The following is an 11730-nucleotide window of genomic DNA, read 5'->3' on the forward strand; positions in this document are numbered from 1 at the left end:
TTCTTCTTCTAAATCTGACAACCTTTCTTCTTTTCCTCCCTCCTATCCACACCCCCACTCCAGCCCCCAGCTCAGAGAGTCGGCAGTCTTGTCCTGTTCTGGCAAGTTGCTGCAGTAACGTGAATTAGTGGTGGGAGGAGGGTGCCTTTAGCTCCAGTCCTATTTCTGCCACCCATGGGCTGAAGGAAACAAGGCCAGTGCATTTTGGGAGCTGTTTTTCATCTATAAAATGTGTCCATAAGTGCAGATGGAAAGTACTAGCTGCTGGTGAACATTAGCTTGATTAGTCTAAGAGTCAGGCCTCCTCTTCTGCCCATGGGTTAAGCTCACCCCAGTGGGCTCAGCCCTCAGCTCATTCCTAAGGAACTTCAAGTCCTTTGGTTCCCAACCATCCACAGTCTCTGTGTAATTCGACTCCTCCTGTCAAGAGATGTGTCAGGACCTGGGGCTCAAGCCAGCAGCTCCATGTCCCTGAGGCCATGTCCCTGGAGCGAGAACGTCCTGGGGCCCTGGTGTCTCCTCTAGTCACCCAGGGTCTTGGTGGATGGCAAGAGGCCATGCTTCTCAGAGACCATATGAACAGTGGACCGGATGCTGAGCTTTGAAGTACAAGCCCTGCCCCCTCTGCTGTGAGTTTCCTTGGAGGAGCTGCTTAATTAGCATTGTGGGTCTCCATTGTTCCAGCTGCCCAATGGGCATAACACCTCCTCTGCCCACAAACTGAGATGGGAGAGGGTGACATCCAAGACACTTCCACTGGATGATCTAGGACAAACAAGTCATTCCTTCTCTCCTTCTCTGTAAAAGTAGGGTCTTTGGAAGCAGTATTATAGGGCAAGTAAGAGCAATGTCTTTGTAGTGAAAAAAAAAAAAAAAAAACAGGTCTTGGATCTGCCACTTAAGAGGGCATGGGTTCAATCCCTGGTCAGGGAACTAAGATCCCGCAAGCTGCGTGGCACAGCCAAAAAAAGAAAAAAAAAAAAAGAGTTGTATGATGTTGGGTGAGTGACTTCACCTCTCTGAGCCTTGGTTTCCTCATGCATAGGTGACCATGATACGTGGCCTAAGGGCAGGCGTGAGAGTGAAATGGGCTAAACTCATAAAGCACTTGGCACTGTGTTTGGTGCATAGAGAGCACTCACCGAATGACAGCTGTGGGTTTTTTTTTTAATTATTGCCAGGCAGCAGCTAGAGCCAGATGTGACTTCCTTTGCTTCTAGGAAAGTGCCTTTAATTGTTTAAAACATAAGCTACGAGTTGCCAGGGAAGGCGGCGAGGGTGGTAGAGACGGGTTGGGGAAGCTGTGTGCTCCGAGTCAGACAAAGCCTTCTCTAGGCAGCTCCTACCTACCCAAGGGGGCAGCCACTGCCATAGATCTGGAGGCTGGGTCACCTGGGTCTCCAAGAGAGTCCATCCCCTCCACGGCTCTGTCCCTGTCCGAGGTGCTGAAATCTCCCCTAGTACTTCTTATTTGCACACACATGAATCACTTGCTCCCTACCTCCATTCAACTTCACAAGTATATATTGAGCATATACTATATAAGGAGTAGCAGTAAAAAGAATTTAGATACATCTCCAACCCAGGTTGCTGATAACTCATGGAGAAGAAATTCAAGCACACAAATGCCTCAGAAGTGAGGACAAAGGCTAGGAGACTCGTTTTCCTATTTTTTGGGTTTCAGGGACATCCACTTGTTTTTACCCTTGCTTCTTCCTTTTCTGCAACCTCAGCATTCTCCAAAGCTGTGCCTCTCGTACCTTTCCTGATCTGACCACAGCATACGCATTTTCCCCAAGGCAGCCGTTTCTTTACTTACTAGTGTCACAGAGTCAAGAGGACTACTGAGCAACTTCTGGGGGAAGAGTAGGATATATAGGCCGAAAGCAGAGGGTCAGGGGTCTCTTGGAAGTGAGGGAGCTCCCTAGACAGGGGTGAGCTCTTTGTCTTATTTCTGCATGCCCTCATCCGGAAGCAGCACCTACACTGTGAAGCTGACCTTCTTGGTGTGGACAAAGCTCAGGACATCTAGGGGGATAGCTGGACAGACGGGTAGTTTGGCCTGACTTCACGCTCCCTGTGCCCTGCCCTGGCCATGGGGGAGAACAGGCTGTGTTCCCACCTGCTGTGTTTGCCAAGCTGGACCAAGTTCCCCCGACTGCTTTTCCCTTCCCCATGGGAACTGCCATTCCTGAGCAGGGCCTGTGAACAGAAACTGACCTCCTTCTGGCATGTGCCCAGCCTGGCTTTAGTTGCACCAACTGGCAATGAGAACAATAGCCACTGCCTCCCACTGTGTCCACACCTGGACAGTCACATGACAGGTGTGCAAGGGGGGCATTTCAGAACATCAGAGGCCTCCCAGGCCCCTTGATGAAGTGGGGTGCAGGGCGAGGCCTGTGCATGCCTTCTGCCTCATTACAGGCACCCGAAAGGTAGGAGTTGTAGCCTCTGCTTCACAGGTGAGCAAACCTGTGCTCAGTAAGACTTTTGCTCGGGGTTATGCAGCTACCACAAGGCTGAAGTGGGACCCTGGTACCACACTCAGCTGTGTGCCTCTGGACAAGTTGATTTACCTCTCAGAGCCCCAGTTTCCTCCTGGGGAATGTCGCTGCCCTATTGTCCCTTGCCTGTGTCCTGCGGCCTGAGTGCTCTCAGCCCCTTCTGTCTCTGGCTCTTGGCACACGATAGGTGCTCTCAAGTGTAGACTGAATGAGTGACTGTATGGATGAATGGCACTGACCTAGGGCGTATGTTCCTTGTGGGGGGAGGTGGTCACTACCCCTCTGTTTCTTCCTATAAACCATGGCACAGATGGCTCCAACCTTCCAGGGCTGGGGCCCAGCCAGGGCAGACTTACAGACACCAGCTTCCGTGCAGGTGAGGCTCCCGTCCTCGGGCACCAGGTGGGCGTTGTAGCGCTGGCTGCGCTGCATCTCTGTCATCTCCCCAGCCCGCTGCCACTCCCCCATCTTGGTCTTCAGGAAAACCCCGAAGCCAATGTCTGCACCGTCAGATGAGAACTGCCACCTGTGTTGGGGGAAGGAGGGGAACAGGTCGCTGCTCAGGCTGAAGGGTCCCTGAGGGTCTAGGGCCCAGCCAGGGGTGGGTTGGTGGCCTGTTCCTTACCTGAGGACACAGCCTGGGAACAGGATCTCGTACTCCACCTGGTGCGAGAAGCTGCGGTTGATCTGCACCAAGTGCTCGTACTGAGTCTTCACCGGGTCCTGCATGTACATGGACTTGGGGATCTCCCCACCATAGTTGATTTGCAGACACAGAGCAAGATGGGCTTGCTCCCCACCTCTTGCATTGTTCATGCTGTTTCTCCTACCTGAGATATTCCCCATCTCCTGGAAGTATCCTGCTCATCCTGTCCTCCCCTACCCACACCCCCACCCTGGGAAGCCTCCTGTGTCCCTCCATCCTCAATCAGGGCCTCTTCTGGGAACTTCCCCTCCCAGCTCATCCCTCTGGGTCATAATTTCCCCATTTCTTGTTTGCCTGCACAGTTGATGAGAGCTCTGGAAGGGCAGGGCTGGGACTAACTCAATACCTGGCTCACAGGGGTTTCTCCATAGACATTTGTGGAATGAATGAGTGGGTGAGAAAGGAACCGAGCTCTACTCCTCTACCCTCCCCTGTTCTGGGGCTCTTCATACCTTAAGTTAAACATTTGGGGTTCCCATCTGGGTCAGTCAGGGTCCCCCCAAACTGGGCAGGCAGTTCTTCAGGACTGATGAGTTTTAGCAAACCTTCCTTCCAGTTGTCTGTGGGGAGAGGGGTTGAAGGGTGACTATTGAGCATGGAGGGGACCCATCAGCCCCCCTCTTACCAGGAGGACCTGACCTTGGGGAGAAGCCCTACAGGAGCTAGGCTGCCAGGGCCCATTCCCTAGGCCCCCAGGCCTTAGGCTGCAGAAATGTCTTCCAGCATTGTATTGCTATGGAAACATGTTTTCCCTGGCTGATGGGTTTGCACATTTTTCAGGGTCTCCCACTCATAAGCAGTCAAGATTAGAGTTGTCTCACTGTTTCAAGGAGCCTAATGAGGTCAAGGACCATGTCAGGGGCCACACTGTGTGCAAGTGGCATACACAAGTCAGACCTCTGGGTGGAGAGGGACAGCCCTGGGTCTTTGAAAGGACCGCCCCCTCTCTGCTGCTTAATCACCACGATCATATGCCCATTATTGTTCTTCATGCCCTATGCAAAGCTCTAAGTGTTCTGGATCCTGGGGTGTCACCATGGCCCCAGCCCTATAACCAATTCAAGTTATCCCCTGCTGTGGCCATGGGAGATACCAGTGGGATGAGAAGGAAGACCATAATGCCTGGCATCTCACAGCCAAATGCACAGAACCCTGTGTGCCACCAAAAGGGGCAGAGGCCTGGACGTGGGTCTGGAGTGTGGCAGTTACCCACACTGCTCCAGGATTTGGGGGCTACCTTGTGATCCACCCAGCTCCCTACTCCAGTGGATCTAGGCAGAGGCAGAGACTCAGGTATCAGAAAGGGAGAGAAAACAGGGATTTGTTAGATTCATCCCCATCCCCGTGGATCCTCAGATCTCCTGATTTGATGATCTGACCATTCTGATTATGAGATGTTATCCTCCAAGCTCAGGGTCACCGGTTGAGTTTAAGAACTATTTCTCTTCTCTACTTCTTTTTTTCTATCATTAAAACATTTTTTGCCCACTTATAAAGGTAATACATGTAATTCTGAAAGTTTAGAAAGTACAGAAATATAAAAAAAATTATAAACCACCTTATTTCTTGCTAACCACAAATTATTTTGTTGTATTTCCTTCTAGAAATATATTCTTGTTTTTATAAAAATAAGACCATACTACCCATACCACTTTATAATCTATTTTTCTTTCAACTTAATGACATTTCCCATGACATCAAATCACTTTTCATGGCTGCCCAATAATTCATCAAATGGATGCATTGTTATTTACTTATCCAGTCCCTTCTTAATGAGCATTCCTTCTCTGAATCACTTCTCCTCTTTCTGCTCTTCTTCCTCATCCTCTTCAGCCCAAATTGCCTTTAGAAGCACTGAGGTGACAAGTGTTGAAAAGAAACTGATGCCCATAGCCCAGAGGTTGACTAGCAACCAAACTGAAACTGATAAGGAGAAAGATGTGGAGCTTTTAGTCACCAAAGAGGTATGGCAAGGAGTAAGACAGAGGTAACAGGATAGACTCTATAGTGTAAGACCCATTTCATCTTTGAGAAGGAGGAGCCTCTGACTTTAGGTGATGTGTGGATCTCTGGAGGGGGTGATGGACCAAACTTACTCCAAAGTTCATATGTAGAGCTTAGGGGATGGAACTGGAATTACTTATTTCCCAACACTATAATTTTCCTGTGAGTGTCCTCACTCAAGAAGGGCTTCATGAGGTTGTATCCCACAGGGAACAGTTTGGTGGCTGGAGAGATATAAGCAAGTATAATGGGGAAAAGATAATTCCACTGGGCCACTCTCTCCATAACAGTCATAGCCAACAATGTGGAGGAATCATGAGTTACCTTGGCAAGTTCCAATGCCCTGCACCTGACAAACCATCCAACCAACCGGTCAACTAAAACAACAAGCAGCCAACTAACCAACCACCCAATCAATCATCCAATGTATCAAACAGCCAGCAAACCAGCCAAAAAATAGCCAATCATTCACCTTCTCACCAACCCATCAATCAGCATACCAATCAAACAGCCAACCTACCAAATAGTCAAACAACCAATCAACATGTCAGCCAATCAGTAAACCAATCAGCTAATTGAACAACCAGCTAACTGCCCAACCAACTGCCTCTTCCAGTCAGTCAACCATTCAAATAACCAACCAGCCAACCATTCAAACAACCAGCAATCAACCATCCAAGATACAGCCAAGCAACAAATCAGCCAACCAACTAACCAATCTGCCAACTAGCCAATCACCCACATAGGCAATCAAAATGCTTACTAGTCACTCAGTCTACCAAGCTAACAACTATCCAACCAGACAACCAGATATCCAACTAACCACCAGTCAACCAGCCAGCTAAACAACTGGCCAAACAGACAAAAACTAAGCAATGAGTCAACCAGTCAACCATCAAACATATATCCATCTTTCTATCCACCCACCCACCCAAACAACAACCACCCAAATACCTATTGAGTTTCCACCTGGCCCCAGGCCTGTGAGGGATACAACAAAAGTGGAGAATCAGAGGCCCTGCCTTCAAGGAGCAGACAACCCAAGGAAAACAGGATGAATACACACAAGACAACTGGAGGCCCCAGAAAGCAGTTGAAAGGAAAGGCCAGACTGGGCTGCACCAGCTGCCAGTGCCAGAGGCAGTTTGAGGAGGGAGAGATCAACATGGGTGGGAAAGGTGAGGGGGGATTCCTGGAAGAACTGAGGTTGGAGCTGCCTCTTCTTGCAGTAAAGCCAACCATAGAAGTTACCATTTATGGAGAAGTTACTCTGTTTCAGGCACTCTGATTTGCATTCAGCCAAGCAACCAACCTGCCTCACTGCTATCCAGGGAAAAAGGCACTAGTACTGTCCCCAGGGTGCAGATAAGGAATTGGAGGCACAGGGGAGTGAAGTCACCTGCCACACACCTTTCACAATGAACATGAACTTCAGGGTCTCTGGGTAATTCTCTTCAAGGAGGCCAAAGAACTGTGGAACCAAGAAAGACCCCATGAGAACCCACACCTCTTCTTCTCCTACCCCCATTCCCTTTGCAACCTCCCCTCTGGAGGATTCAGAGGCTGTGGAGGGTTTCCCTTCTTTCCATCACCTCCATGGCCCCTGGAGGAAATCTCACCCCAGACTATTGCAACCATAACCTAATAGTAATTACATAACAATAATCATTTTTAGAGCAAATGTTATAGCAACGGTAGTATATAATAATAATTTATGTAATAGTAAATAAAACGTTTACTGTTTATTAAACGTTCACTATTTGCCAAGCACTTGTGTATACACTTTACATAACAACTCACTGAAATATCCCTACATCCCTTTGAAGTGCAATCAGTATCCCCATTTTGTAAGTGAGGAAAATGAAGCATGGAGGGATAAAGCGACTCGCCTGAGTCACAGAGCTAGGGACGACAGGGCTGGGCGGGGTTTGTCTAAAGCTGGCCCCTATGGTCTCAGTACAGTGTTGTCCCTGAGGCCTGTTCTGTGGGATCTTCCAGCGAACATATCTTTGGGTCCTGAGCTGCAGTGATGGGGCCCAGGAAAGCTACCACCTTTTACCAGATCCTGGCTCTGAGTGAGCAGCAAGGTCACAGCAGGCCAAGCTGGTTGTTAAAGCAAGCAGGGGTGCCCAGGGGCCCTTCCCCACCTCCTGGTACACTTCCACCAGGGGTGTCAAGAAGTGCTTCAGCCCCAGGCCTTCACAGTCAAATATCATCACGATGGTCTCAATCTTCCTCCCCAGCTGTGAGGATGAGAGCAAGGATCAGGGTGCAGGCTCAGAACTTGGGAGATGGTGACCCCAGCACATGACCCTTCAGGGCTTCTCCCAGATTCCTACTCTGGCCTCAGATGAATGAGTGGACAAAACAGTGAATGCATTTACTACCCATCCATCCACCATCCACCCATCATGGCTATCCATCCACCCATTAATTGACCCACCCACTCATCAGTTCACCCATCCATCCCTTCATACTGCTGTTTATTCAGCCATTCATCCCTCCATTTGTCCAACTAATATTTATTAAGCACCTATTTTGAGCCAGACACTGAAAGTATAGCATGTAGCTCAATAATCCAGAGTTCTTGTCCTTAAAGAGTTCACAGGCTGGTTGGGGAGACTGACAAGCAACCAGATCCCCATGGTCCTGAAGCGAGAGCTGGACAACATGGGAGCTGTGGGAACACACGTTAACCCAGATGGAGGCCTCAGAGAAAGTGACAGTTTGAGACCTGAAAGACAGATAGGAGAGAGTCAAGGGAAGTGTGGGAGGGCAGTGTGTGTGCTGCAGGTCGGGCTGTCCAGACAGAGGAACAACAGGGGCAAAGACTCAGAGGGAATAACAGTAGCTAGCATTCTGAGAAATATGAATTAGGCCCTGTATGCCAGCCATATACTTGCATTATCTAATTTAATCTTTGCGACCATTATTATTGTCCCTGTTCTATAGGTGAGGAAATAGGTTCAGGGAGGTGAGGTAACTTTCCAAGGTGGCAAAGTTACCACCACCAAAGTTACCACTTTCCAAGGTGGGAAACCAGTACACCCATCCAGGAAGCGGCAGAGCTGGTGTTTGACCACAGAGCCCTCTGACTGTGACAGCAGAGAGCACAGGTGTGTTCCTGGGACCAAGTCCCCTGGCAGCCTCACCTGCTCTGTCTGCAGGTCACACTCGTGCAGGATGCGCTCACAGTCCCTCATCTTGGTCTTGAGCAGGTCCTGCTTGGTGACAGAGAAAAGCAGGCCCTTGGGGTCAAGCGGCCCGATGATGTCATACCACACAGGGCAGCCGTCACGGTCACAGCCACACAGAGCCCCAGGCATGTACTTCTGGATCACCTGGGCATGGACAAACACATGAAACTTGGCATCATGCACCTCCCAGAGATTCCCAGACCAGGCTGCCGTGGGTGGCCTGAGCCAACACACACCGTGGTACAAGCACTGTCCCTCTGCTGGAGGGCGGCTCTACTGTCCAGGTAAGAAAACTGAGGGGCTTGCAGGAGGGGGTCTTGCTCACAGCAGGTACATGGCTAAGGCAGGTCTCAGCCGCACCTGCTTGAGGCCTCTGGGCTCCTTAGTTCTGCCCCCAATGTCTCCCGTGTCCCTTTCCATGGAAAGGAGTTGGGCTTAGTGATGAAGAACATGGATTCTGAAGGTCACAGACCTGGTTCCAAAACAGATGCTACTGCTTCCCTCCTGTGCATCCTTGAGCAAGTGATGCCAACTATCTGAGCCCCATTCCCCCTCCTCTGTTGGGGAGAGTCCCCAAGATTACACAGTGCCTGACTCAGAGCTTGTGCTCCGACTCAGAGCTTGTGCTCCACAAATGAAACTAGGACCACTGCTTTACTAAGACGCCGGTGGTGGGACTCTTCTCCCCAACTTCTTGGTGAGCTAAGTTTCTTTCCCACCTAGACAGGATGCTTTGACCAAGGCCCTAGGGGTGAGGGCTCAGAGCCACGAGCTAACTGTGGTGGTGAAGAGCCTGGATTTGGAGGACAGACAAGCTTGAGCTCAAATCCCAGCTCCACCTTGGGGCTGTGGGACTTTGGGTGTGCTGCTTAACCATTGCTGGGCTTCAGTGTCCTCATGTGTACAATGGGGACAACAGTACCCACTTCATGGGGTTGTGAGGATTAAATGAGATCATGCAGATAAAGTCTTAACTCAGGCTTGGACCTCATAAGCTCCCAGGAAATATTCATAATTGTTAGAGGAGAGGTGCCTGCACACTCATGGTCTTTGCTACCCTCCACTCATGGGCCCGATGATCCAGAGACTGCTCGGGTGGTAAGTCTATAAGAGACTGGGGGGGGGGGGTGCGGGTGTTGGCTCACCTCAGGGGGCTGCCAATCAGTATGTGGTCAATGTCCATGGTCTTCCGGAACTCCATGTACTGAAAGGGAGTTGAGTGGTAAGGTCTCACTGGGCTCCCAGCACCCCTGAGGAGGGGATGGGGGTAGGGGCTGGAGGCAGGGATTGCCCCCACAAAGCCCCTCGCCAAATTTCCAGGGAGGGGGATGGGTCTCACCTTGTGCAGCATGGCCTCTGATTTCTGCAGGTCAAAATTCTGAGCTGTGAGGACATGGAAAGAAGGCATGGGGTGGGAAAGAGGTTGCCTTGCAGTCATCTTGCCCTAGTCCTGGGCGGTGGGGGGCTATGGAGGGCACTGGGGGTCTGGGTGGGACCTCCCTTTCCTGTCCCCTCCCCTCTCCTGCACCTGAACACGTGAAGCAAGGTGGTGTGGTCGGATCCTGAGAGCCTTGGGTCCTTCTGGAGCAGCTGGGACAAGGGCCCTCTCACTGCCCCCTCACCCTGACCTCCCCTACCTCTGCCCTCACCTCAGAGCCAGCGCAGAAGGAAATAGTCATCTGGGTTGGGCAGGGCAGGCAACACATCCTGGACATTTTCTTGGAACTGGGAAGAGAGACGTTGATTGAAGAGGTTTTCATACTGAGCCTTTGCCCCAGACTCAGTGATTGTTTTCGACTTGCCTCCTTCTTTTCCAGTGCAGTCTGGCCCACAGTGAGGATGGGTGGGTGGATGGATGGGTAGGTGAATGGAAGGAAGGATACATGGGTGAGTAAATAGAAAGAAGAAAGACTGGATGGATGGATGGGAAAAAAAGGAAGGACAAATCAATAGTGGATGGACAGAAGGAGAGATGGGTGTGTGAGTAGCTAGATAAGACGGGTGGGTGGGAGTAGGAGGATGGATGGAAGAAAAGATAAATGGGTGGATGGGTGGGTAAGTAGATTGGAGTATGAATGTATTCTTAGTTCTTTTCATGTGTTAGCCCACCAAGGCTTCTTTTTTTCCATCCCATTTTCTACAAAAACATGGTTAGTGATTATGCGTCCTCTTCTCCACTGACCGTGGGGATGACAACACACTCTACTCCATCTCTCAGCTCTTACAGACACGTCATCTTTCAGTGTCCTGGGGAGTGAAAGGGAACAGAGTCAGAGGGCAGACCATGAGCATCTTCAGCTCCCACCTAAGGGGAGGTGGGGAGGGGCATGTCAGGTAAAGGTCTCTGGGTCCGGCTCCTGGATGAGAAGTCAGGCTTGATCTGGCACCCACACTATTGCCCGGAAGTGGTGCTGTTCCCTCAACCTCTGCCCTGGACAGGGCTGATGTCACCGGGCACTGGGAGACCCAACCCTGGGTGAGGTGATGACAAAGAGACAATGTCAAGGACATGCTGAGCCAACAGACTGGGGCAGTGTTCCAGCCACCGCCCTCCCTCCTCCTCTCAGCCCTTTTCCCCTGGCTCTCACCTTGGCCAGGGTCTCTGCCTGCTTGGGGCTCAGGTCTCCGACTCGGCCACTCATGGTGCTGCATGAGGCTGGAGGAGTGGAGGCCACTGCAGGCAGAGGCCAAGCCCGGTCTGTGGTCCTGACCAAGTGGAGCCTTTTGCCCCCACTTCTGGGCGTGGCTCCAGGCGCCTACTCCTTGGCCAACTGTTGGGTTGCACATTACATAATTGGGATTAAGTGAGGTCCCGTGCTTGGCTCTGGGATAGTTTGGGGTGGAGGGAGGCAGGTGTACACGGGAGGGCGTGTCAGAGGTCCCCTGCCAGGTGGAAGAGGCTGGGAGGAAATGAGGCTGGCTTCCCATGGCATGGGAGTCCAGATTAGGTACCTGTAGAACCCCCCTCAGTGCTCCCCAGGCCTCCAGGGAAGGGGGGATTTCAGGGGGAGTGAGGACTGCTCCCTGCAGGCACCCCTTCTTTCCGACGCTCAGTCTCCCCATCTCACTAAGGAAGAGACCCCGCACCTACGGTTCTGCAAACGTCACCCTCACCCAGCTCTGACGGCTAGGAGTCAGGGACTTAGTCTAGTAAACAGTTCATTCACTTTGTCGGGGTGGGAGGCTCATGTCTTTTTGCAACAAATGTCCCTATTCAAGAGGAGACAGGCTGGGGCAGAAAAATGGAACTCGAAAGGTGTCCTTGCTAAAGGTTTTTTTTCCCCACAGGGCTGATGCTGCTTTTCCTGTCTTTCAAATT

At 51.0% G+C, this 11730-nt stretch overlaps 1 pseudogene across 1 annotated transcript; it reads right to left on the reverse strand.

Moving 5' to 3' along the window:
- Nucleotides 1-1924: 1924 nt before the first annotated feature.
- Nucleotides 1925-11053, reverse strand: LOC307062063 (SEC14-like protein 3; annotated as a pseudogene). The gene is made up of 12 exons: nt 11000-11053; nt 10061-10136; nt 9751-9794; nt 9557-9615; nt 8367-8555; nt 7362-7457; nt 6625-6685; nt 5355-5438; nt 3663-3770; nt 3130-3269; nt 2861-3030; nt 1925-2028 (listed from the first exon to the last, which is right to left on the reverse strand). The product of its transcript is annotated as an SEC14-like protein 3 (transcript).
- Nucleotides 11054-11730: the final 677 nt, after the last annotated feature.

The sequence above is a fragment of the Hyperoodon ampullatus genome (genome assembly GCF_949752795.1).
Source record: "Hyperoodon ampullatus genome assembly, chromosome: 13".
Taxonomy (NCBI): Eukaryota; Metazoa; Chordata; class Mammalia; order Artiodactyla; family Ziphiidae; genus Hyperoodon; species Hyperoodon ampullatus.